Consider the following 27,164-nt stretch of genomic DNA (forward strand, 5'->3'; position numbering starts at 1 on the left):
GGCATCGGCCAGAGGGTATTGCATGGCGCTGCAAAATGCTGTGGTAGCCCTTTTGGTTCAGGGTGCCAGTCACTCTGTGCAAGTTGCCCACTTGATCCAGCAAAAGAGCCCCAGATCATCACGCTTCCTCTTCCATGTTTGACAGTTTGTGTTAATACTGAGGAACCATACTTTCGCCTACTTGACGGCATACAAAAACCCTGCGTGATGAACCGAAGATTTCAAATTTTGATTCATCATCCACAAGACCTTCTTCCAGTGTTCATTCGTCCACTGGCGGTGCTTCATGGCCCAGGCAAGCCTCTTTTTCTTATTTTGCCATCTTAGCAATGGCTTTCTTACTGCCACTCGACCTGTCAAACCTGCAGCTCAAAGTCTTCTCTTCACAGTTAAAACTGAGACTTCCTTATTTCGACCATTGTTAAGCTGTGCTTGAAGCTGCTGTCCTGTGAGCCACCTATCACTCAAGCTGTTGACTCTCAGAAACTTGTCTTCTGATTGTGTTGTGGCTTTGTGTCTGCCAGACCACTTCCTGTCAGAGTTTCCTCCAGTTTCCAAGTGCCTTTTGATGGTATAAGAAACTGTCCTCACTGACACCTTGGCTTCCTTTGCAATCTCTCTGAAGGAAAGACCTTCACTTTTAAGGGTTATCATGGTCTGTCTGTCTTCCTTTGTTAATTATCTTTTTCTCGCCATTACGATCGCAATATACTACTTCCTGCAGTGCAATATTGTCCAAATAATGCTTCAGAGGGTGTCGCAACAGTCTGTTCCAACACTGCTCTTATCCAGACAGAGGTTTTGTAACTAATCATCAAAAGTTGGGACTCCTGTAGGAATTGTTTGCATCAACTTTCAAGGCTTAATTTAATTCCATTGCTGCAGAACAGCTGCAGTTGCTAACCCATTACTTGTTCCCTGAAAAGGGCCTTTTTTAACAACTCTGAAATTTACATTTTTTTCAGTTTTTGGTAACTTGAACTTTTTTTTTAACCTCTGGCAGTTTACCGCTTAGCTTTGTACCATTTCAGTTTATTCATTGGACTTGAACTGCTTAATTTTCAGTAAAAACTGAAAAATGGGGGTGTTCTAAAACTTTTGACCGGTTGTGTATGTGTGTGTGTGTGTGTGTGTGTGTGTGTGTGTGTGTGTGTGTGTGTGTGTGTGTGTGTGTGTGTGTGTGTGTGTGTGTGTGTGTGTGTGTTTTTATATACATATACACATATATATATATATATATACATATATATATATATATATATATATATATATATATATATATATATATATATGTATGTTGTTGTTTGTCTTTCGGGTGCTCCCGTTAGGGGTCGCCACAGCGGATCATCCGTTATGATCCGCATACTGATTTGGCATAGGTTTTACGCCGGATGCCCTTCCTGACGCAACCCTGGTCGCCTCTTACGACACAGGGATAAGGATTGGGTTTCGCCATGATTCCGGGCTGCCCTACACCCTCTCATAGCGCGGCCCAGTGCAGAGCTCCCGTCTTCAAGCGATCCTCCAACCCAAGCCTCCGAGTAGCCGGATTACAGGCGCACGCCACTACGCCCGGTACGTGTGTGTGTGTGTGTGTGTGTGTGTGTGTGTGTGTGTGTGTGTGTGTGTGTGTGTGTGTGTGTGTGTGTGTGTGTGTGTGTGTGTGTGTGTGTGTGTGTGTGTGTGTGTGTGTGTATACACACACACACATATATTTACGGATACCGAGACACCAGTTTGTCACTCAGGGGAATTAAACCCCGGTTGTCCTCGGAAGAGCCGGACCTGGGGACACTGCTCGCAATAACGTTGTGGTATGGTGGGTTGTTTTAGATCCACAAACACCCCCAGTTAATCACGAGTTCCAGTGTCCATCGTCTAATTATGTCGTTTAACTAGAGGTCACGTGGTTACCTGAACGGGGAGTGCCCCCTCAGCAACGCACCAATCTTATCTTGATTAGATCTTAATTAATGCAGCCAAGCGTTTTAACTGCTGGTGTGTACCGACTATTTTTGGCGAAATCTGTTGTAATTACCGCCCAGTCTATCTAGGTTCGGCCAATGCTAGACCAATAGATGGAAGGGACAAACCCGGACAGGTTTGAAGTCGACAAATAATTTATAAATAAGAAAATAAATAAATAAAAAGATCTTTTTATTTCCTGAGGTAAATAAGTAAATAAATTCCAAAGCAACAGAAATGAATAATTAATCTGGCAAAATCAATCAAAATGACAGGAAAGAGACATAGCAGATGCTTATCGGGGGTTGACTTACTTACAACTAAACATAGACAAGGGTACGCAGCAGATCATTCAGGGGGGTGGGAGAAGAGTCGTCTCGCTCACCAGAGAGAAGTCGTCCATCAAATGAAAACGTCCTGAAATAGTGTACGTGTCTTGTCCGTCGCCAGCACCCAGCCTTATCGTGCACCCACTCGCCCAACAGCCTTGAACGCCAGTCGACGTCTGGGGGGCACCGAGATCGTCTATTGCGGGTTTAGACCCTGGTGCTGCGACACGGGCAGCTCCTCGCACTTAATAAAACTGGTGACGTCCAGTGACCCACACGGTCTGTTAGTGACCGACCTGTGCCTCACTTGTTGGTGACCGACCCGTGCCTCACTCGTTGGCGCTGGTCACTCCCACACTGGAATGGACGAACTGACGCCACTAACTGACAAACTGTCTCGTTGTTGGCGCTGGTCAGCCACCCACACGCTTACCCGCTCGCGTCTCTTTCCCCAAACGGACCTCCAATTCTTTTTATATATGCAGGCCGTCTCAGTCGCCACAGAGTTCCCCCAAGCTCGCCCCGCCCCACTTGCGCACCATTACCATGACAACCCATGCTCTCCTTATTAGTCCCTGTGGTGTGAAACGCCGGCCTCAGCATCCACGAAAGAAATGTGTGTAAACGTTGCTGTAAATAAAAAGGCGGGCATCGGCGCTCGTGAAAGAAATATGTGCATAAATGTGTCTGTCGTAAATAGAAAAGCTTCCCATAAGAGAGTGGATTGATTATTTACCCTTCTCAACGCACCACTTTTGAAATCCCACTAAACATGGGGATTTAGTGGGGAAATAAAGAAAAGACGAAGCGAAACGGGAAAACAGTTCACACAATGCACATTTATTACGCGACACACGGAAAGCACACATATACAGCCAAACAGTCAGAATGCACCTATATCAGGAAAACAAAAGAAACAACGCAGAGATACAACCGAATACACGTACACACGGCAACACTTACACAGTTCTACTTTACAAGACACGGTGCCGACACACATTTACTCAAAAGCAAAGGAAAGAAGCCACCCTCATAGACAAGGGGGCAGACGGGCCTGGAGGCCAATATGTGCGCGGGACCTGAAGGAGCGGCCAGGTCCGCGAGACCGGGTGGGTCCTACCCGCGTCCTCGTGACGTGTTGGCGGACGAGCCGCAGATGTGGCCGCGTGGCTGTGCCCCGACTCCGTGCTCCTTCGTGGGTTTCGTTGGCATGACGTTTGAAGTGGGGTGGGAATGGGGCCCCCTTTGTTGCACTATCCAAGCACGGGGGAAAAGGGGGAATTGTTGATGCCCTGGGGGAGGGAGAATGGCTGGCTGGCTTGGGTCCCACGACGAGCGATCTCCCACCGCGACCTCGTCGCCGACCGCCGTCCTTCTCGCCTCGGTCCCGAGCTCCTTGGTCTCTTCCCACAACTCTCCTCAGCCGACTGTAGAACCCAACTCGATGCCTTCGCTACCCGACTCCACTCTCTGCCACACTCTGCTGCTGCGCCACTCTGCTCTCCAACCAAAAACTGACTCTGCCTCGATTCTCCTTGCGCTCGCCGTTTTATAGGCCGGCAGGAGAAAAATATGCAAATTTCCGGATCAGAATGACCTCGGGGGCGGAGCCACGCTCGCCAATTGGACGGAGGAAAAGTGGGCGTGAACCTCCCCTGATGCTAGAATTTGCATATATGGATTTCACACAGACGCGCCTGGAGGCGAGGCCAAGCCGCTCCGCGCTTGCTAATTGGACGGATCAGAAGTGGGCTTGTAGCGTTCTTGATCCGAATTCTCCCTCGGAAAGGCCGCTATTTGCACTCGCGGCTCGGAGCGTATCGTTGAACGAGCCCAAGACAGCCCGACGCTCAGTGTTCACAGGTGGCGTGGGAACGGCCGTAGAAGGAGAGAGGTGAGGGTGGTGGAGGGTTTATCGGTGGTGGGTTGATGGTTATGGCGGTTGAGACGTGGTTGCTTCAAAATAAAGATAGAACAGAAAAACGGCTATCTCAAAGCGTCGCAGCCCGAATGAATCACATTTATTCCCTCTAAACAACGGGTTTGGGGCTAACTACACATGTACTTCGAGTTTTCTCACCTACGGGCCCTGAATGGTGGTCTGCGAATTTCCACAGCCGTTACAATATATATATATATATATATATATATATATATATATATATATATATATATATATATATATATATATATATATATATATATATATATATATATATATATATATATATTGTTGCGGATTCTCGCCCGCCGGCGTGCTGACGGCCACGTAACTCGAATCGCGGCACGTCGCCCACCGGACGGACAATCCAGTCGTGACCCTCTCGGACTAACGCCGGGAACCAGTCACGGGTGGACCTTTCGGTCTCACCGCGATCGAGCCAATCAGCCCCCGCGTGGGATAGGGTTGCTCGCCAAATTCGACCTACCTAAGTACCCACGCGGAGGGTAGATCGGGCGATCGCACCTCGCCGCAGGTCGACTTCGGACACGGGCCACTTAAGCGACCCGTTCCGTACTATCGGGATAACCGAGCGGTGTTATCGTCGACCTCGACGGTTCGATTAATTATCGGGCGTATTCAGCCCACTACCAACCCTTTACGTGAAGCAAGATGAGGATTCAATGAAAGAAATGACGAAGCGAAGCGGGAAACAGTTCAACACAAAGCACATTTATTTGCGCTGAACGGAAAGCACACATATTCAATTCCACCAAAAGCACATAGAAAAGAAAAACACAATGCAATTTACACAAAAAGCAAATGCGACAATGCAGATCTAATACCGATTACGCGAGCACACGGCAACACTTATACAATTTTACTTCACAGACGGCGCTGACAATACATACCCAAAACCAAGGAAAAGAACACCCTCAAAGATGAGGCGGGCCTGAGGCCGAGACCGGGTCGGGCCTACCCGTCTGGTGATGAGACGCGGAGCGGCGATGGTGCCTCAACTCCGCGGGCCTCGCGGACAGTGTCTGGTAGGGGGTGGGAAAGGGGCCCCCTTGGTCGCACTATCTCAGCGCGGGGGGAAACAGGAGGGGGTTGCTGATGCTCGGGGTATAGAGGATTCCTATTCTGCCTCGAGTCCCGCGACGGGCGTCTCCACCTCGGCCAGGTTGCGCTGTCGGCCTCCCTGGGGTGCAGCTCCCTGCACGACGCGAGCACCCCCTCGTTTGCCCTCGCCGCCTCTCCACAGCTCCGTCCCCGCCGCTCCGACTCCAACGCACACGACGACGACCAGCTCCTTCTTGCCAACTCCACCGCCCGCGAAGTCTTAACTCTCTGTCTCCACTTGACTGACGAACGCGGTCGCTTTTATAAGCCCCGTGGCTTCGCTCTCTCAGCTTTGACCCCCTCCCTTCGACCTTTTACCTCGCTCCCCATTGGCCCGAGCAAAAGTGGGCGTGAATGCTTTTTGATCCATAAATTTGCATATATCGATCGCCCTCCAACGCCCTGGGGGCGGGGCCAAATCGCCCCTCGCTCACCGATTGGACGGCACAAAAGTGGGCGTGTGTCGTTTTTGATCCGTTTTTGAAGCAGAAAATCCGTGGTTTTGTACACGCTGTTCGGCGCGCGCCCTGCACGAGTCCAACACTGGTACCCACAAGCGGCGCAAGAACGGTGGCGATGCGACGGTTGCGAGGTGTGACGTGAAGGTCGTGGCGGTTGTGGTGAAGCGGCGTTGTGGTTGGTGGTTGATGTTGTGACTGGTGGTGGTAACAATGGCGGTTGGTCCAAAATAAAGATAGTTAAAGAAAAACGGCTATCCTGAAGAGTCGCAGCACGCATGAATAACATTTATTCCCTCTAGACAACGGGTTTGGGCCTAACTACACATGTACTTACCGAGATATCTCACCTAAGGGACCTGAATGGTGGTTTGCGAATTTGGTAACCACAACAATATATATATATATATATATATATATATATATATATATATATATATATATATATATATATATATATATATATATATATATATATATATATATATATATATATATATATATATATACTGAAACGCAAAAGAAACTTACCACCTTTTAAACCTTCAAATATCAACAATAACACTGCGTGTAGTAAATGTGTGAACGTATTTGTGGACAATAGTTTCCTCACTGTCAGACAAAACGGTCACGGATGGTCACTTGAACCTTCAATGGTCACTTCATTCCACAGCTGTTGAACAGCCGTTTTGACTGTCAGTGATTAGCCAAGGGGTACGGGATGATTTTAATGAGCGGCACGTGATGTCTTGATATTGGCTTTAAAAAGGCCAGCGCAAAAATGGGCATTTCAATCAACATGCCACGATTGCCAAGGGATCAACGGCAGTGTGCCTTGGGCATACTGCAAGGCGGATTGAGCTACCGTGAGTTGGCACGTCGCCTTGGCTGTTCACACCAGCCGATATCGGTCCTGGTGGACAGAGACACCCTCCACAACTCTGCAGATGACAGACCTCGATCAGGGAGGCCAAGAGTCACTCACCACTGCAAGGCAGGACAGGCAGATGGTCCTAAGTTAGATGGCTTCAGACATTGAGGACTGAGTGGGACAGAATCCAGCAGCAATCCATCCAGACTGGTAGGCAGAATGCGCCGACGATGCACTGCCTGTATCCAAAACAATGGTGGCCACACACGCTATTGAAAGGGGACTGACATTGCACCCTGTGCTGTTCTGTACTGTATCATACTGTCATAAGAACAAACTTATGAGATGGTGTATCTTGGTCAAAAACTTGACATGTCATCAATAAAATGCCAATGTTTCAATTAGCAATTGATGGTTTGTTTTATGAACCTGCGCCATCTTCGAAGATGGATGGAGGTTACTGTTTCCACCCCTTTCTGTTTGTTTGTTATCTTGCCAAAACGAAGTTTTTGCAAGATATGTTAGTCAGCTTTTTTTTTATTATTATTTATTATTATTATTTTTTTTGTTGTCTGTAATCACGTATAAAAAATTCTGCAGAGCACAGTTATCATTGGAAATTTTTGTAACTTCGCATATCAGAGGCCTATAGAGGTCCCTTTCAGTGCACAAAATTTTGAAGGTCAAGGTCACTTTGCCGCAAACCAGGGGAGTCGACGAAACCCTTATTTTTTGAGTAATTTTGATCGGATAGTCTTCAAACTTCAAGGGAATATAGTTCATGGTCTGGCGCTCAGCTGATTAATTTTTGGTGGCGATCGGTCTTGACCTTCATGGTTAGCGCTGGAGGTCGAAAGTTTTTGATCCCAAGGTCAAATTTTGAAATCTTAGGTACCATATCGTGTAATACCTCAAATTGAACACCTCGATGAGTGCTTTCTAGATATGTCAAGCTTGATACATTATGATGTCATTTGGTGACGTTATGAGGCAAACGCATATTTTTCATGGTTACTCTGTAGAACGATTGTCATCGGAATCTCTCGTAGGCAGATATTCCTCAAGGAGTCGCTCCTGGTGGATAGCAGCTCTGTTCACCTCAGTGTGACCTTAAAGAAGTCACACGTGGTCACCATTTGGCAAGATACGGGTCACCCTGCGGGTGACATTGGTTTATTATCTTGCCAAAACTAAGTTTTTGCAAGATATGTTAGTCAGCTTGTATGTTTTTTTTTGTTTGTTTGTTTGTTTGTTTGTCTGTAATCACGTATAAAAAATTCTGCAGAGCACAGTTATCATTGGAAATTTTTGTAACTTCGCATATCAGAGGCCTATAGAGGTCCCTTTCAGTGCACAATTTTGAAGGTCAAAGGTCAAGGTCACTTTGTCGCAAACCAGGGGAGTGGACGAAACCCTTATTTTTTGAGTAATTTTGATCGGATAGTCTTCAAACTTCAAGGGAATATAGTTCATAGTCTGGCGCTCAGCTGATTAATTTTGGTGGCGATTGGCCTTGACCTTCATATGTTTTTTTTTTTTTTTTTTTTTTTTTTTTTTTTTGGTCTGCAATCACGTATAAATCGCTCTGCAGAGCACAGTTATCATTGGAAATTTTTGTAACTTCGCATATCAGAGGCCTATCGAGGTCCCTTTCAGCGCATAAAATTTTGAAGGTCAAGGTCAAAGGTCAAGGTCACTTTGTCGCAAATCAGGGGAGTCGACGAAACCCTTATTTTTTGAGTAATTTTGATCGGATCGTCTTCAAACTTCATGGGAATATAGTTCATGGTCTGGCGTTCAGCTGATTAAGTTTTGGTGGCGATTGGCCTTGACCTTCATGGTTAGCGCCGAAGATCAAACATATTTGACCCCAAGGTCAAATTTTCAAGTTTTAGGAACCATATCGTGTAGTACCTCAAATTGAACACCTTGATGAGTGCTTTCTAGATATGTCAAGCTTGAGACATTTTGACGTCATTTGGTGACGTTATGAGGCGAAAGCATATTTTTCATGGTTACTCTGTAGAACGATTCTCATTGGAATCTCTCGTAGGCAGATATTCCTCAAGGAGTCGCTCCTGGTGGATAGCAGCTCTGTTCACTTCAGTGTGACCTTAAAGAAGTTACACGTGGTCACCTTTTGGCAAGATACGGGTCACCATGCGGGTGACATTGGTTTTTTGTTTGTTTGTTTGTTTGTTTGTGAACAGTATTACGGAATAACTCCTCGACGGATTTCGACGAAACTTTGTGGGGGGGGGGGGGGTCAGGTATGGTCCAAGGATCATGCCGTTAAATTTTGGACATGGTCCAAAATCCAATATGGCCGCTATGGTGGCCATTTTGAAAAATTATTTGAATTTTTTTTTTTTGCATTTCTACATGTTTTATGTGATTTCCAACCCCCCCCCCCCCCCAAAAAAAAAAAAGTTGGAGAAAAGAACTATAACTCTGTCAGCACTGTTGATATCATCTATCTATAATACCTGCAGTGTGTGTGTGTGTGTGTGTGTGTGTGTGTGTGTGTGTGTGTGTGTGTGTGTGTGTGTGTGTGTGTGTGTGTGTGTGTGTGTGTGTGTCTGTGTCTGTGACCGCCGTTTCTCGACAACCGCTGGTCCAATCTAATTGAAACTTGCCAGGTATATTGCTGGGGACCCGAGGATGTGCCTTTTCAAGGTTTGATATTAATCGGACAATTGCTTCCCAAGTTATGGCCATTTATTTACCAAACCAATGATAGACACGTTGTTGCGTGTGCATGGCCGATGGGAAAGGGAAGCTCAGCCGCGTTCGCCATTACGGGTTACAACGTACAGGCTTCCGGATCCATTACCGGTTACAACGTATGGTCTTCCGGATAATGATGACTTCGTGTATTCTAATAATTTCTCAATTTCTTATGCGCATTTATAGATAAATGCCCCAAGTTATGATCGTTTTCATATTAGCCAGTGTATAAATTTCGGTAACATCAGAGTGCTGGTATGCTCCGAACCAGGAAGTAACTTTTTTTTTCTCTCTCTTCTCTTTTTGTTTTTCCTTGCCACGACATTGCGAAAAGGTAAAATACGTTGGCGCTAATTGAATAATTGGGTATTAAAACTAAATTGCGAATAATATTCGAACTTTCGGGCCACGCACGTACGGGCACTCGAGAGCGAAGAAATGGCCTGCGTGGTTGTTGTTTGTTGCTCGCGGTTTGCATATTTATTTATTATTATTTTTTTTTTTACGGGCACGTACGAGTATTTAATGAATAAGATATAAGTTTCACTTGAGTGACCCAGCAGTATTGGCGGCTATACCCAGCAGCAGTTCTTCATATGTATGTATGTATATATATATATATATATATATATATATATATATATATATATATATATATATATATATATATATATATATATATATATATATATATAACAAGTTGTGACAAAACTAGGTGGATGAGTTGGGTCGGTGACTTGCAGATGTGTGCACTCTACCGAGTGCTGTTCTAGTTTTCCTTGCTATCATTTCTATTTTGAATGTTTTCAGCAATCATTACCTCTTGGTCTTTGTCTTCAATTTGATATTCACTTTATATTTTTTGGATTCTCTTCTTTAGTTTTGGGCTTTTTTGAATTGTGTGTGGTGTGTTTTGTGGCACCGTTTTTCTCAGAGATGGCCGCACGATCTTTGTCAAACTTTCAGATGTTCATCAGTGAGTGCCGGAGCAGGTTTTTTTTTTTTGGGGATATTTGAAAAAACAAAAAAAACTCTCTGTAGTGCAAAAGCCTTTGAAGCTATGTGAAAGGTAATATTAAATGATCTCCAACCCCATTCCTTCATGGGTGTGGGGAAGTGTTTTAGGCCCCCACAAAGAATAGAATTTTTTTGGTATTTCTTCAAAATCCCAATAGGATTAGAACAGCACTGAGCAATTTGGGGTGGATGAAATACTCGTAAACTGCGAGGTTAAGGTGGCTTTACCATATGGCAAGCATTGCTTGTGTTTGTGTTGCTTTTTCCACTCATTGGAGTTTTATTCGTTTGGCTGAATGCGAGTCCATAATTTTAACAATCCCCAACCCCTGTTTTACCACACTTTCTCCTCTTGGTTTTTTGTATTTGTTCCATAAATGTAAAAATGAACAGATACTGTGTTACATGTAATGCTTATAGGGCAGATGTAATGTTGTTGAACTGTTTAGGGTATACACCACATTTTATGCCGTGGTGTTTTTTTCTATCGATGTCCAAAATTCCTCCTGTGGTTTGTCTGTCTCGTACTAAGCCTGAAGGCATGTTCATTGTTGCCAAAGCAGTGTAATGGTGAGGATTACACTGTGTGGTTTGGCTTTTTTTTCAGCTGTAGTCAGTCAGGGCAGGAATTTGTAATTTGTTCAGGGTGCCGGTGATAACCCGCCTACTGTTCAGAAAGACTGTTTGGGATCGTTAACTTCCGATCGCTAATTCTCGCACGACAGGCACATAGCTTAATACCCATCTGAGGAATGGTTCACTTTGTCATGGAACACCTTGTTTACAAAGCACCCATCAAGCAGTATGTGTCCGCTCACAACCCGAACCAAGACGAGACCTCCTGTGCACAATTTTGTCTACTTGTGTGCATGTATGGACACTAACATACCCAATGAGCAATGAAAACTGTCACCAATACATTTAGTTCGATAAGACTATAAGTGGACACTTGTTTTTGTTTTTTAAGACCTTTCTTTCATTCTCTGGAGACAATTATTTGTGGGGGGTGGGGTAGACTTTAGTTTAGATATTGCTTTTGTTAATTACTCCTACATATGTAAACATGTGCACACTGCATTTGCTCATGTAGAACAAAAATGTTTTGTTTTTAGCCGTGTCTCGCGTTGCGACGCTGGCTCTGAGAGTTGTTCTCCTCCTTCTCCTCCTTCTCCTTCTCCTTCTCCTTCTCCTTCTCCTTCTCCTTCTCCTTCTCCTTCTCCTTCTCCTTCTCCTTCTCCTTCTCCTTCTCCTTCTCCTTCTCCTTCTCCTTCTTCTTCTTCTTCTTCTTCTTCACAAAACCTTTAGGACTCGGCTCTTTTATATACAGGATCCAGATCTCCTTAAATTCTAAACACATGTACACTTCCTCGCATTGAGGGTGCCTTTTGAGAGCATCTATCATGAACTTTTAAATATATTCGGACATTTGCTTTAAAGTTTCGAAAAGTTCACGTTACTATTTAAAGATTATTCCATGTAATTGTTGTAATTTCGTAAATACACGATTTTCTCGTCATGAACAGGAGCCTCCATGACGGGTCTCGCTATTGGCTCCATCAAGGCACGTGACAAAATATCGGAAATTGTTGTTATTGCCTTTAGGACGCGGCTCTTGGACACATTTGTCCTTGTTTTCTAAAGTCAAACAAGTTTGTACACCATCAATACGTTATGGGCAAGAAGTTTTAAGGGATTTTTATTTTTTGTATGCCGCAAATAGTTCCTGGTACGAATAGGACATTATTTCACAGGATTTGTAGGATCAGACTGTTTTGCTGTTTACTGCCAGTGCTGTCATATGGTGTGACATCTGGCCATTTAAATGTTGAATTATTATTATTTTTTTCAACTTGGGAATTGAGTCTTTGCAACATGAGCAACATTGGCAAATTTCAACTACTTTGCTATATAAATGACAATGAAGGTGGGTGAGCCAGATGGGCTGTAGGTTGATAAGGTTAATGTGATCTCTTCCAGCTTGGGGGTTGTTTAAAGTATTGAGTAACTCACCCCAGCAGGGATTGAAGTGTTGCCACAGCTTGACCACAAAGGAAGGTTCCATCATCGCATGGAAACCATGGCCAGAGTGTAAATTAGTTTGTGGTAGAAATGATCAGAAGTAGTAATGATGGCCCAGGGGAAATTGGGGTTGCATCTTATTTCATCATGACCAGGGCATTTTTGCTCAAGTAGGAGAACAATCACCGGCACCATGGCCAAATTCCAAATTCCTACCCTAACCTTACTTGAATGTCAGGCCTGGTCAGCCGTCTTGTGAAAGACTCGGGCCTTGTTTCCCCCAGCCAACCCCACAATAAGGTGGGAATAATTGTGACCATTAAAGAAAGAGAATTTTTGCCCAAGAGGAGTAAAATGTGCTTTCCTGTGATAATTGTAATCTATCTCATTGGCTTTGTGCATTGCTTGTCACCATGGTGTCCGCTTTTATTTACCACTTTTGACGTTTTGTGATGCCGAAGATGGCTGCTTTTTAACTATAAGTTGTTCAGACTGTTGGATTTCCTGGAAAGTTAGTGTCTCCTGACTGGAGTTTGACATATTATTTGTTCTTCGTAAATTTACATTATCTTTTGTTTAATCTGTCCTTGCTTCCTGTATATGCCAGTCCCAGTTAATCAAAGTTTCCTGCATTTCTGAATAACTACCAGAATGTACTCTTGCTTTGAGTTAAAAAAAATTTGGAAAGTTCTATAGTATGTGAAAAATTTCAAACTTAGTCTTTTTACCATCATTAAGGACGGATACGGGGAGTCTGACATTTTATATATTTGCATGTATCCATATGCCAAAACTGACTCTGGGTAATTCCACGGTAACGGATGTTACATTTTGAGTACCTCAGGATTAGAAACTGAGAAGCAGAGCTGTCAGAAATTTATTATAACTTGTGATATTTTGGTTGTTGGATACTTGGACCGAGCCCAACTGGATGACATACGAATACAAATTGATTTACACCTAATACTGTGGGCGATTATGACAGTCGATTATTTATTGGTAATTGACCTTACCTGAAATAGACACGACAAAATTTGAGCATTGTTTGAATTCATATTGTCCTCAAATGCGTACTTGGATCCCAAAGTCTCAGTCAATTAAACGGAGCTCATGTAATATGGAACAAATGCATATAATGAATATGAAATTTTATTTCTAATTAGGAACAACATCCAACAAATACTCGGTAACTCGCCTCGCACAAAGCTCGGCTTCACACTGTGGAAATCGAGGATTTTAGGATCATTGGTAGCTCCCATGATGAAGCTAGTCTTTGGATCTTTCACTCTCTCACCACAGGCATGTCGGTGGGCTTTCTGTTTTCTACCGTCTCCTCTCCGCCCTTGCCCCCTCCCCCCCTGCTCTGTCTGTGATCTGTGCCCCCCCCATATTTCTGCAGGGCGCTCAAGGTCCGCCAGCAACCCCCTTCTGGTTAAATTGCCAAAATCAAGAATTACTGCTCACCTTCACTCTTTCATTCCTCTCTTTTTCCACCTCTGGAGCAAACTCCTACACTCTTTTCAATGCCACTCTTCCCTCCAGGTCTTCAAAACAGCTGTTCACTACCATCTCATATATTCCCCCATCCAAAGCCATGACCTTTTCTACCCACATAAATCCACCGCAAACCCACCTCCTTAATATTCCCCGTTTTCCTTCCTGAAAGTCCCTGTAGTGTCCATCTTGTTTTCCCCATGTACCCTGTCCCATCCCTCTTCTTTCCACATATTATGTCTCTGTTCCCCCACTGTTTTGTGCTTTCTTCTCTCGCCCCTATTGTCTCCTGCTCCCTTTCTAATACGAGCCTTGACAATGTATACAAAAATAATAATAATAAAAAAACATTAGTTGGTTCATACTGCAACCCCAGATTCAACATCAATCAGTCCCTGGTTCCGATTTGGATTGAATTTTAAAGTTTGATGAAATATTTAACCAATTAAATATCTGTGAAAAATAGAAAATTTATCAGTTTGAATTGAAAAAAAAATGGAATCCATTCAACTTGGTGGAATATCAAACAGCACAAATCATTATGTTCATAAATTAAGTAAATACAACTTACACACTTGAAGTTGAAATAACTTAATAACTGGAGTTCATCTATCTATATATTACTAAAACTCTCATCTTGTATGTATGTATGTTTGCAAAACGCTACACGATAGCGCAAAAATTTAGGCCCACCTTACTCACCATTCTCCTGCGGTGTGCAGTATCAAGTTTGGTTCAAATCAGGCAACGAAAAATTTATTAAAAAATCAATTCCCGATTCAGTCAAGTACTCTTTGGGAGAATTTTATCAATGCAAACAACCACCAGCGGTATAGTTTGCTGGAGGTATCTTTTTTTTCCTTGAAATGATTTATTAAAAAATCTCAAACATTTAGTATCGACAAAGAACGATTTATTTTTAAGCATAAAATAAACATCGCCATTTTGATCTAATACTTCCATGTTCATTAATAAATAAAATTGTGTTTTGAGGATTACGCACAATAATTTATTTGACTTTCTTTTCTCCGTTTTTTTTTTCACATTGACGCGCAATATCAAGTTTCGTTCAAATCGGGCAACGAAAAAATTATTAAAAAATCAATTCCCGATTCAGTCAAGTACTCTTCGGGAGAATTTGATCTATGCAAACAACCGTAGCGGTATAGTTCACTGGAGCTATCTTCTTTTTTTCTTGAAATAATTTTTTTCATCAATCGCTGTCACAACGGGTTCACAGGTCATCTAGTAGTCATTAAAATGCAGAGCTCCTGGTACAAAAACATGTGTAGAGTATGTTTTGTTAGCACCCCAAGGATGTGTCTATACATGTTCCAGCATTCAACTTTGAAATAAGCATAGAACAATTACAAGGGACTTCATAGAACATGATACCCCACACGGTGTTTACGTATGTACAGGATGGCCTTGCCGCTCACGGGGGTTACTTTCTTGAAAGTACCTGTGAATCGCAAATCCGCAAACTTAGGGGGTAATAAAGAAAATAGGGTTAGGGACTTCAACTTAAAAATTTGTTCATACTTTACCCTTAATTAACATTTTTATGTATTGTTTTTGTACTATTTCTTTCATCTTTGCTATACCTAGAAAAGGCAAAAATCTCTTTTTCAGTCTTCCACACATCTTTTATGTTACAAACTCCAAATTTTGGGTGCAAATACAACTTTGGGGGGGGGGGGGGTGGAGTAATGTGTACCGTGCAGTGCCACTTGGTGGTGGTGGCAGGGGTATTATATTTTTTTAATTTACTTTGGCTACAAAGTGTTACGGTATTCATGTTTCTCTTCCTGCGCAACACCAAGTAAATCTGCTAGTTCATGAATGAAAGAGTTGTTAAGAAGATAAAATAGTTTATTTTCTTGTGTTATTAAGCGAATGAAACTTTCCTTTAACAAAAAAGGACCACTGGACCTGTAGCTTATCTGGGCCCTGGCCAAATGCTGTAACCCAATTTTATTAGAATTCTAATTGGCAGGTCTGGTGAGGAAGATTTTTGAAGGAATTTATGCGGTTTTCCAAAATGTTTACGAAGTGCACCATTTTGACACACTTCCGGTCATGTGATTGGCATGATCTCCGCAATTTAATATCATGACCCTGTCCTAATGTTGTAACCCAAATTTGGCAGCATTCTGACTGTTGGGTCTGGAGGAGAAGATTTTTTAAAGGAATTCATGCGACTTTCCTAAAAGTTGACGGTCGGCTATTTTGACTGGTCATGTGATCTGCATGACTTCCACACCATAATGTTGCAACCCAAATTTGTTAGCATTCTGACAGGTGGGTCTCGAAGATTTTGGAAGGAATTTGCGTGACCACCATTTTGACACACTTCCAGTCATGTGATCAGCATGGCCACAATTTAACATCAGGACCCTATCCTAATATTTTGAAGCATTCTGGCTGGTGGGTCTGGAGAATAAGATTTTTGAAGAAATTTACTAAGTTGGCCATTTTGACATACTTCGTTACGTGACCTGTTACCAGTTAGGAGAGGAACGTTGCTGCAAAATTTCAGCCGGATCTGCCCAGCGATTTCGCCGGAGACGGACGGACGGTGCTCGATGACATTACCTCATGTGGAATGTCAATTCCAGATTAGCTAAAAATAATGATGATAAACTCGATCCAATAATACGATGGAGACGACGACGACGACGACGGTGGTGGTGATGATTATGATGTTTGAGGAGGTTATTGTGTTGACGGCCCATCCTAATTTGGTGAATAAATGTGGAAAATAGTTCGCCAACTCGTGATTATTCGAGTGCATTGACCACAATCCACAAACCTTGCCTCAATAAATTCATTGCAATAGAGCGAATCCATGAAGAGGAGCCCATGAATGTGGAGGGTCTCTTGTACTTCAATATGAATAAATAATGATTTGAAAGATCGGTGAAAAAATCTGTATGATTAGCCCACCTGAAGCAGACTTAAATACACCAACCTTGTACACTGTAATAAGATGATGTTGCGATTTTGGCGATGGAGCCTCTATTGATCGGTGCATAGCCATTTGGCAGCCTCTTCTTCACCCTGATACACATCCAGTTTGTTTGACTGCCAGGCAGGCAGATAGAGTAAAAATATTATTTCACTCCTCTGTGCTTGTGTGAGTGGGATGAATTCTGAGCCAAAGTATGGTAAAACAAGACTTTTTTTTTCTCTTCATATTCCCATTGTGTTCAAAATATAACATTCAATGAAAATAAGTTGTTCCTTGATCATAAAATGACGATCATAAACTACTAAGTCAGACAGACAGATGGATGGATGGTCGGACAGACGTTAACCAATTGCTGAACCCCACCTTTTTAATTTGTGTGTGTGGCGTATATATGTATTGACTAGAATGTATCTGGATGTTGTTACAGTTGTAGAGGTGAGTGTTAAATGTGGAAATGATCTGTAGGGAAGTTCAAATCACAAACCCCAGGTCATTCAAAATCGATGAATTGTAATGCTCTCTTTCATTAACTAGGATCAGGGCAACCAGCATCTTCAGCATCTTATCTCTGGCATAGTAGATTTTGTCCAACTCAGTGGGCCACTTCCGATAGTGGCCAGCACACACCATAACAGACACTTCATAGTTTTTTCCCTGAACATCTTTTATTTTTCCAGGATACTGCTCACCATCATATTCGACAATGGACTTCATGTCCTGAGAGACAGTTTCAGTTGGAAGCGATTCTTCTTGTGCATATTTTGTCAAAGTGAATGGGATATTATCCATTGATGACCCTAAGTTTATCTTTACTGGACAATTCAGCATAAGTTTTGTCAGCTCGGCATTTCATGTTCTTTAATAACGTCAGATCAAATTCATATTGGCCTCATATTGGTGCGGGCCCGGCATCTCGGGAGAACCATGAGGGAGGGACTGTCTTGGGTTCCTTTCTGGACTCACTGGGAAATGCAGGACGTCGCACACAAATAACTTAGTGATGCGGTGGGTTGCTAATTGACCACGAAGGCCAATAACTCAACCACGTGACTTAGGGTCCTCCGTCTAACAAACCATTTACCTAAGGGTCACGTGACCTGACTGGGGAACGTGCCCTTGGTACATACTTGTGTTAACCAGATTACTGACTGGATCAGGTGCATCTGAGCGGAACTGCCAAGTACGTACCAGCTAAGAAGCGAATCTTTGGGGAATAACGTCCCGGCTAAGCTAGGGTGCGGGCCATGCTGGACTAATGAAGGGAAAGATGAAAACGAGCTCGGAACATTTCCAAGCAGCACACTTATTTACAACCAGAATGCATGGAAAGTTATGTGACACAGTAAATGGAGTACATTGGAATGTCTGGTAGGGAAAGCAAGGAATTTGTGGGGTGTGGCAAAAGGAAAACAATCTTACAAAAGCAGGCACAGAGCAGATTTATCCCATTACATCTTATACAGTCTGAAGTTGCACTGACAGGTGCCATCTCGTGCACACAAAAATCAGACCAAAATTGGATAGCTCAGAGTGAAAGAAGCAGATGAGGGTAAACAACCTTTCAATACCTGGTGTGATCGTCAGACCAATGCAACCCAGTATGCTGAGGTAAAGAGAGGTGGGAGGAATACTGGGTGTGTCTCGGGTGTGGGAGTGTGAGGTGTGAGCGTAGTGTGGCGTAGTGTGAGAGGAAAGATGTGAGGTGTAAGTCAGTTTGATTCGCTCCTTCAGTTTCTGCCCTGAAAAGAAGTTGGGCTTCGCCCACATTGATGCTCTTTTGTGCATCCACAGTAGATGTGAGAGATAGAGATAGAGATGGAGAGATGGTAGAAAAATATGTGAAAGAAGAATGTCCCTACCCGATGCATGTGAGAATCTGTCTAAGTGTCTGTACCTAATGAGGATCGTTTGATACGGAGCGGCCCCACCTTGTGGCAGCAGTGTGCACCCCCCCCCCCACCCCGCTGTGTCACGGGGACTTACGGCACCTTTCTCTCTGATGTTCACCAACTCGCCGATTGCCTACTTGTCAATCTCATCTGGTTCCACGCTTCTGCAGCACCACCGACAGCTCCGAGCGTGAAAGGACGAACGAGCTGACCGGGGGAGCAGGGCGAAAAGGACGAACTGACTGACAAAACTGACCCACGAGCAGAATGACTGACTGACGGGGTGAACTGAGGAAAAGACGCTGATCAGCTCCACTCTGCCCTTTTTATGGGGCTGGATGAAGGGAGTGGCTGAGAATCGGATCAAAACGAGCTGTTGGCAAAATCAAGCTCCCCTATTGGGCCACAGCAGCCGTAGCCATGCCCCGCCAGACCTCGGAGACGAAAAATGGGTCAGTTGCTTGCTAACATTGCCACAGGTCAGAGCTCCGAGCTTTACATGGGGTCGCGGTCTTTGGACGCGGTCTCCGGCCCGAACGTGTGCTGATGTTCATTCCAACATAGAATTGTAGAGAGATCCTGGTGCTCCCTGTAGGTCCCTTTACAAGCCACATCGCACGTTCGCGCCTCGTGTTATGCCTTGTAATAGCTCGATCCATGTCTCCTCCGGGTCCCTTGATGCTACGGTGCAGATTCGACGACCATGGGGCAGTCGCGGAACCTTGAAATAGCTTGATCTGTGTCTCCTCTGGGTCCCTTGATGGTATGGTGCAGATTCGATGATCATGGGGCAGTTGTGGCGGTTGTAGAGTAGGGCACTCTTATGACATTCTTAGTGAGAGATGGTGGCAATGTGGCGTTTGTAGCGAGTGATCATTGCCACGTGGCATACATGGTGAGGGGTGAGTGCTACGTGGTGTTCGTAGTGAGTTTGATGAATAAATGTTGTGTGTAAGCGTGAGTTGTTGAGGGGGTATTTTACCAGTTGTATGAAACGGATGTGGTGAACGTGATAAGCGAATGAAGTCTCTGAGGTGAGGTGGCATTTGGGAATTGGCATGCACATTTCAATGTAGAATGGGCATGCAAATTCCAAAGGAACGATGTACTTACTGTGCATTGTCGGCAGGAAGCATTTGCACTGCAAACATGCTGGAGACACTCGTAGCGTGTTGCTCATTCCTATTGCATGGCGTGTGTGCTTCTTTACATGTTTCATGTGATGAAAAGGTCAAAGGTTAAAGAGATATAAAAGGCTTAACTACAAGAGTCCCACATAACGCATCTTTCCCCTTTTACCCACTAGATATGTCATTAATTCTGTCACTACTAAGATGTATACTATTGAAATAACTGCCTGGGGATTGCTGTTTGTTGTGTGCCATTTCCTTGGAGGCATGTGGTTTTACAGAACCACAACAGTATCTTAGATAGTTTCTTGCCTGTTGCAACAACAATGACAACATGCCAAAATTTGAATCGAAGAAAATATCCACCACAAGTTGGGCCAAATAATAATAAAAAAATACCCGTTGATCATCCGGATTTTTTAAAAAAGGAAGGAGGCCCTTTTTATTTGTTGTTGTTTTTTTTTTCAAAATGTCCGGCGGCTTTTAGTACCCTACACACTAGTTATTTTATCTCCCCACTACCCCTCCCACCCCCAAAAACAATTTACATGAATCATATACCAGACTTGTCAGTTTTCTTCCCCCAAACAAATATGATGTGGGCCATATACCTGACACGTCACGTACACACTCACTAAGCCTATTAAAATGCAATCCACAGTTATAAAGAAATCAAATATATTGTCGCAGTCTTGGTGGTTTAGGTTAATTTCCTGACCCAATTTTCGTGGACGGGTCGGTTGGTTGACACCGACCAGGCCGGATCGCCGAGCAGTTTTCCTTGGAGGTGAACACGTGATCCTCAGGGATTATAACGCGCGGGATGGTTAACGGTTAGGACGTACCAGAGGCGTTCACCAGGACGGTAGCAGTTTTTGGTTTTATACTCGAACCCACAATAGATACAAGCAAACCCACAACAGACAGTTATTGTCAAATGTTTTTGGAGACGAAAATCACATTTAAACAATATACATACTCTATTGGCATGGATGGTTGGGGATATAAATCAGCATCCACATTGCTGTCATCACCTCCAGGAAACAGGAAGTGGAACAAGCTGCATTGTGGGTAATATTGATTCCTTCCTTCTCTCTTCGTTCTTTAACCCTTCAACCCCTCTCCCCGACCCTAATATCAACCCCCCCCCAACCACAATAATTCTCCCTCCTCCCAACCATAATAATTCCCTCTGACCCCAAGAACTCTATCCCACGCCCCGACCCCAAGAACGCTATCCCTCTCCATGACCCAAGAACTCCTTCGCCCCCCCCACTCCTCCAATTATCTACCCCCCAAACCTCCAATTATCCACCCCCTCCAACTTTCTCCCCCCCAACCATCAATGTCACATGTCTGATTAAAGCGGGGTGGCTTGGGACCTTGTCATAACTGCCCATAGTTATAAAGGACGATCAACCACGATCAACAATCGCCATCGAAACAACTGGAGTGTATGGCCGATCTACGTTCAACATCATTAGTGATATTGGTAGAAGGCTCGTTGCATCCACTGGTGATATAAGGCAAGAGGTCTGGTTCAAACAGCGACTGTGCTTGGCCGTCCAGTGGGGAAACACCATTCGCATTCGGGCTTTGGCTCGGGAAGAACAAAATCCCGCATTAACGCCATTTTAAGCTCTTTTTTTTTTGAGGGGTTTCCGGTGTGGGGGTTGACTCATTTATTTTGTTTTCTTTTTTTAACTCTTTTTAAATACTTCCATTTACTTGGTTGGAGTTTGTTTATTTATTTTTAAAATTATTAACAATTAATTAAAATATAGAAGAAAACAATAACTACGTTATCATGTGACACGTCTAGTTTAGTAGTCGTATCTCATTAAATTGTATAATTTGTGATTTATTAAGACTACATATGGAGTATTAGAGTGCTGGAACGTATCTCCTGTATTTTAGTAAATTACTGTGGAAAATAGCTGATCAGTTTGTGTTGTTTTCCAAGAATGTAAACGATCCTTACCAGATACACCCATTTATTCTTGCCATTAGTGATATTTATTTTTGGTTCATGTCCACCACAGTGTGGAATTTCCCCCTTGGTTGTTGTGTTAATTTGGATTGCTTAAAATTAAGTGTAAAGCAATATGATGTGGTTTTATACATGCAGAAATTTTATTGAAGTGCGTTGATGTGGAAATGACTCCAAGGGGTTATCGTTGCTTAGTTGAGTTTACTCAGTTCCTTCATCAATGTCAAGTTGATTTAGATTTTGTTTTACATCCGGATCCAAATCCGGCCGATCAGTGGGATACAAAACGTAAACTGCTCAGCCCGGTGGAGGTATGCGCTCCACCGAGGCCGTTCTAGTTGCGAATGGACCTGCAACCCAGAAGGAAGGCATCTTGCATAAATTCCCCCCCCCCACCCTGCTGGTTAAAAAAACAAAAAAACCCCATCAATTTGTCTCAGCATTTTAGGTGGAGAAAATTACTGCACAACCACAGCCTTGGAGTACATTCTACGGCTTTAGCACTTACAATGTGCAATTGTACAATTTTCCGTAATTAAAGAGATTCTGTTTTCAAGTCCCTCAAGGGAAATTCATCATTCAGAAATTGTGCAAGTTTTTTGTGGTGGGTATAAAACGAAATTGTTGCATGAATTAAAACAAGCATGTACTGACTGTAAGAACTGCAAACTAATCGCTGTCCAACTTTTATCACTCCATAAAATGGTCAGTTTGTGTCATTTTGTAGGAGCTTGTACATCAGACTGAACCAAATTTTGTTGTTTGCACGATTGGGATGGTACAGCTCTTTATTTACTTTTATACATACATTTTAGCCACAGCCCGTCCATTGCCCAATATAGCCCATTCTCATTTCAAGGGACAGTTTGGGTAGTTCTATCAAAGTTTTATTCCAACAAATAGCACTTTTGGTCGATAATCCTATTGTAACGAGAATAAACTTCAACTTGATGAAATGAAGAGTTTGGTGTATAATGCGTTTTATTTATTTTTAAATTGTATTCAAGTAGGTTAAAACAAGGTTTTGATTGAACTGGATCTGCAAATCAAATCACGCAAAGCAAAACGTAATTTGTTCTAAATTTTAAATTGGTTGGCACCAAGGTCATATGTTGTACTTGCATGCCCTGAACCTTAGGGGATGCAAGTGCAACATTCCTTAGCGATTGCCTTTTTATTTTTATATCCCCATGTTTAAAAAAAAAAAAATAGTTGATATTGTAATTAGGTCTGTCTCTGTCCATCTGTCTGTCTCTCTCTCTCTCTCTCTCTGGCTGTGACCCAGGGGGTGGGGACTTAGAGTCAAATTGGTTAAAAGAAAAGATTGTTTCAATGCAAAATTTTATATTGGATTATTCCTGGTGGAACTTTTTGCCATCTTTCAACTTTGCTTTAGGTGGGAAGTGTGGGGATTTGTGATGGCATGCCATCGACTTTTCTCTGGTTATTTACTAGTTTGGTGGGGGAGGAGGGGAGGCGGCTGGGAAAAGGTGTTGAAGGGTGTTTTGGTTTGTAACAAATATGTTTTTTGCAAATATAAATGCTCTGTCTGTCTGGCTGTGACTCTTTCCTTTTACCATCTCCTCCCACAAAGAAACTTCGTAGGCATAATTAACGGTCTTGCAATTCTGCTTACACTATGTGTATTTGTGCTAGATGTATATGTATGTATATATATATATATATATATATATATATATATATATATATATATATATATATATATATATTTACCTCCATTCAGCTCTGCCAAAATGTTTTTCTCAAAGCTTTGACATGCTGGATGATGTGGCATTCTGGTGGGTGCTTTTTCCATTATTTTCACTGTGCTATTATTATTATCTTGTCCCTCGTGCAGTGGAAGATGGAGTTTTACAATCACTTCTGCATACGTGTGTCCGGGCCATAACTTTTTTTGCAATTAGAGCTTTTGTCATCAAATTTTCAACAAAGCTTTATTATGAGAATATAGAAATGACAAATTAATAATTTTATCAAAAGGTCAAAGGTCAGCATCACATAAAATGGTCAATTCTTATCTGATTGCCCTGAAATTTGAATAATTTGCATATTTGGTCACTGAATTAGTTCACCAATTGAAAGTTAGAAGCCAATTGTTTTTGAGATCAAAAAGTCAAGGTTGCATAAAAGTCAATTTTTCATCTGATTGACTTGAAATTTGAGCAGGGTTTGCATATTGGGTCACGAAGCCTATTGCTTTTGAGGTCAAAAGGTCAAGGTCACCTAAAATCGTCAAATTTTTTTAAAGCTGTTTTAGTCATGTTTAGCATACTCGAGAAGAAGAAGAAGAAGAAGAAGAAGTCTGAATACAAAGCGGACTGGGATGGGATTTGCATTTTCAGATGCTTTCTAGTTAGGTCATCTCTATCGAGATGACCTAATAAAGCCGGACCAAATGTCCGTCCGTATGTCCGTCAACAATTTTTCTTTCCGATCTTGATGAAACTTAGTATGTGGGTAGAGGTCAATGAGTGTTGCACAACGATATAACTTTTGTCCGCGTTCAAGGTCAGGGATGAGGTCACGTAAGTTATAAAAATCGCCATTTTCAAAACCTATCTATTCTGCCATTCTACAGGATATTCGGCAACTATTTATTGATTATGATAGTAAAAAAATATAATCTTGTATCTAACCGGACAGATTTTTGAATTTCCTTCCCGTTTGATAGTCACGTGATCTGGAACATGGCCAAAAACGCCGATGCGATTCGTAAAGAAGGAAGGAAGGAGAAATGAAATATAAATATAAAACACATTTTTAGCCTTTTATATTTATACATTTTCCGCCAAAGGTGCAAAAGTTTCAAAACCCGAAATGTAAACGTCGGCATTTATTTTCAAAATATAATTTCGTGCGCGCGCGCCAAAATGCCGAGTCATCTTTAACCAAACTGCGCAGTAGTCCGGTCATGGCGTCTGAGCAGTGGCCAGCGTGGTTCAGATCGACTGTGGTTTCTGGGGCGAAGGTGATTGTTAAGAAGTATGTCGGCGGTATAAATTCGAGTGACTGTATTGGTGATTTAATCACGCAACATCTTGACAACGAATATTCTGGCCGAACGATTGCATCAATTCAGTGCAGCAGCAGGGATAATTCGTAGGCTCCTCTCGATCGTGCCGATATCTAACATAATCACCGGCGGACATAGGGCTGTGGGGCGAGGCCACGGATCCCGGATGAGGGGATAAGTGATAAATTATGCTACATGCTTCGGGCTTTCTGATTAATATATCAATGAGTACATTCCATAATTAATGAATTAATAATTAATGAATCTGGCATACAAAATGTTTTTTTTCATATCTGACATGTTACTTTGTGCAGTGTCACGAAACTTCTGTGGAATTAATAATTAATGAATTTGCTGGCTCTAACGATTTTTCAAACCTCAATATCTCTATAAATACTTGACCAATTTTCATTCTGAAAGTTGCATTATAATCAGTGAAGAATAATCTCCAGGATTATCATAATCTCCGAGAGCTAAGCCTATTTTTTCGTTTTTTTTCTACAACCGGAAGTGAAATATCCCCAGAGAGTGGACGGACCGGAAAACCACGTATGACACTTACTGGTGATTCTGGTGTGTTAATCCGGGTACTAAATGAACAATACATATTTATTAATTATGTCATTAGTAGTATTATCCTAGTGTATCTCTGTGAACTATTTCAATCTAAACGGTTAGTTTGGACTGTTTCGCGGTTACCTGAACTGAACATTGAGAACTTGTGGTATTATAGAGATGACCGTCACCCCCACACGGGTAATTTTTTTTAAATTGCATTCCGTGACAAAATTTTTGGAAGATTCGCTGTACATTGTTAATGATCATCTGATTTGAAAATAAATAAACTCCTTATCAGCTAAATTTTCACCACGAGCAGAGTACCTGCCCTATGGGCGATCTTGTTCCAAGCATGCAACACATTATTCTGAAGCATACCTTCATTTAAGTGGTGTATAGGTAAATGACAGCTATGTTTCAGCATCAAATAAAATAAAAATAACCCGGGTTATGTGCATGAAGCAAAATCATACCTACTACTTGTAATTCAGAACACCTTACTGCACTGGAAAATGTGGGGACACGAATACTTTGTGAATGGTGAAGACTTGTAATACCTCTCCCACCTGGAGGCAGCACTACACGATACACAATCACATAGAGAATTTGTGTCCCTCCCTCCTCCCGCCCGCAAGACTACTGGCAAAGATGAAAACACCCCTTTACTTTAATTGGGGTTATCCCAGAACTGTACTAGTGTCACAACACACACCACAACACACACAACACACACAACACACACAACACACACACACCGGTCCAGGAACTATAGTAATGATTATACAGTTACATTGTTGGAGGGTTGGGAGGATAAGGGGGTCCCATTTGTTACCAAAACTTTTGTTAAGTCCGTTGTCATTTAATCTATTGCCACAAGCACAGTAAATGTATTATTTTGCCACTGCCATACCCACATCATAATGGTACAGATCTCTTGTTGATAAACCTTGATATGGCTGTGTTGTGGAAAAGGCAGTTCAGGATTTATCTCAGGATTTGTGTTCTGCTAAAATAACTTTCCATTACCCAAAGAATCTCAAATCCATTAAGCTCGCTGCACTGCTCCTGCCTCTGCTTGTAATTGCTCCACAAATCTCTCAGCTTTGAAATGGCGACTCCAATGGGTCTTTGGCATCACCTTTAATTAAGTGTAGTTAATATTTTTTGTATTATTATTATTATTATTATTATTATTATTATTGCTGTTAAGAATGTCTCATGGCTTGCAAAAGAAAGCCTTTGATAAATTTTGTTTGCACGACGCATGTATTCGATGGAGAGCAATTTGTTTGAACCGAAAGTTAGCCGAAGCCAAACTGACAACAAAAATTGTGTGACAGCAAAACGTTGTAGGCTAATTCATTGACGGTTCTTTATTACTTGTGAGCTGCTCTCATTACACGGTCTACTTTTTTTATTTTTAATGGTATGTCAGCTCTTAATGTGTACAAGACACGTTGCGTGAAGAAAATCACTGCACAAGGGATGAGCTTCATCTGTAGAAACACCCCATTATCACATTCCTGGCATGCTTTCAGTTATGTGATGTGCCAGGTGGTGGTCGCCTTGCAAGTTCCAAATGCGCTGTCAATAGGAAATTAAATTGTCGTGTACTACTGCCATGCCCTTTCCCAAGGTTTGGGGCTAG

General features: G+C 42.5%; 1 protein-coding gene and 1 pseudogene across 1 annotated transcript in view; one reads left to right on the top strand and one right to left on the bottom strand.

Annotated features, from left to right (window-relative positions):
• The window catches only part of RYK (receptor like tyrosine kinase), a 182,525-nt gene that overhangs the window by 10,349 nt on the left and 145,012 nt on the right, over positions 1-27,164 (top strand). The window lies entirely within an intron of this gene.
• On the bottom strand, positions 1,437-1,577 carry LOC147022977 (signal recognition particle RNA; annotated as a pseudogene).

Source organism: Eptatretus burgeri, chromosome 7 (genome assembly GCF_056783735.1).
Source record: "Eptatretus burgeri isolate ZD-2024b chromosome 7, Ebu_testis_v1, whole genome shotgun sequence".
Classification (NCBI taxonomy): Eukaryota; Metazoa; Chordata; class Myxini; order Myxiniformes; family Myxinidae; genus Eptatretus; species Eptatretus burgeri.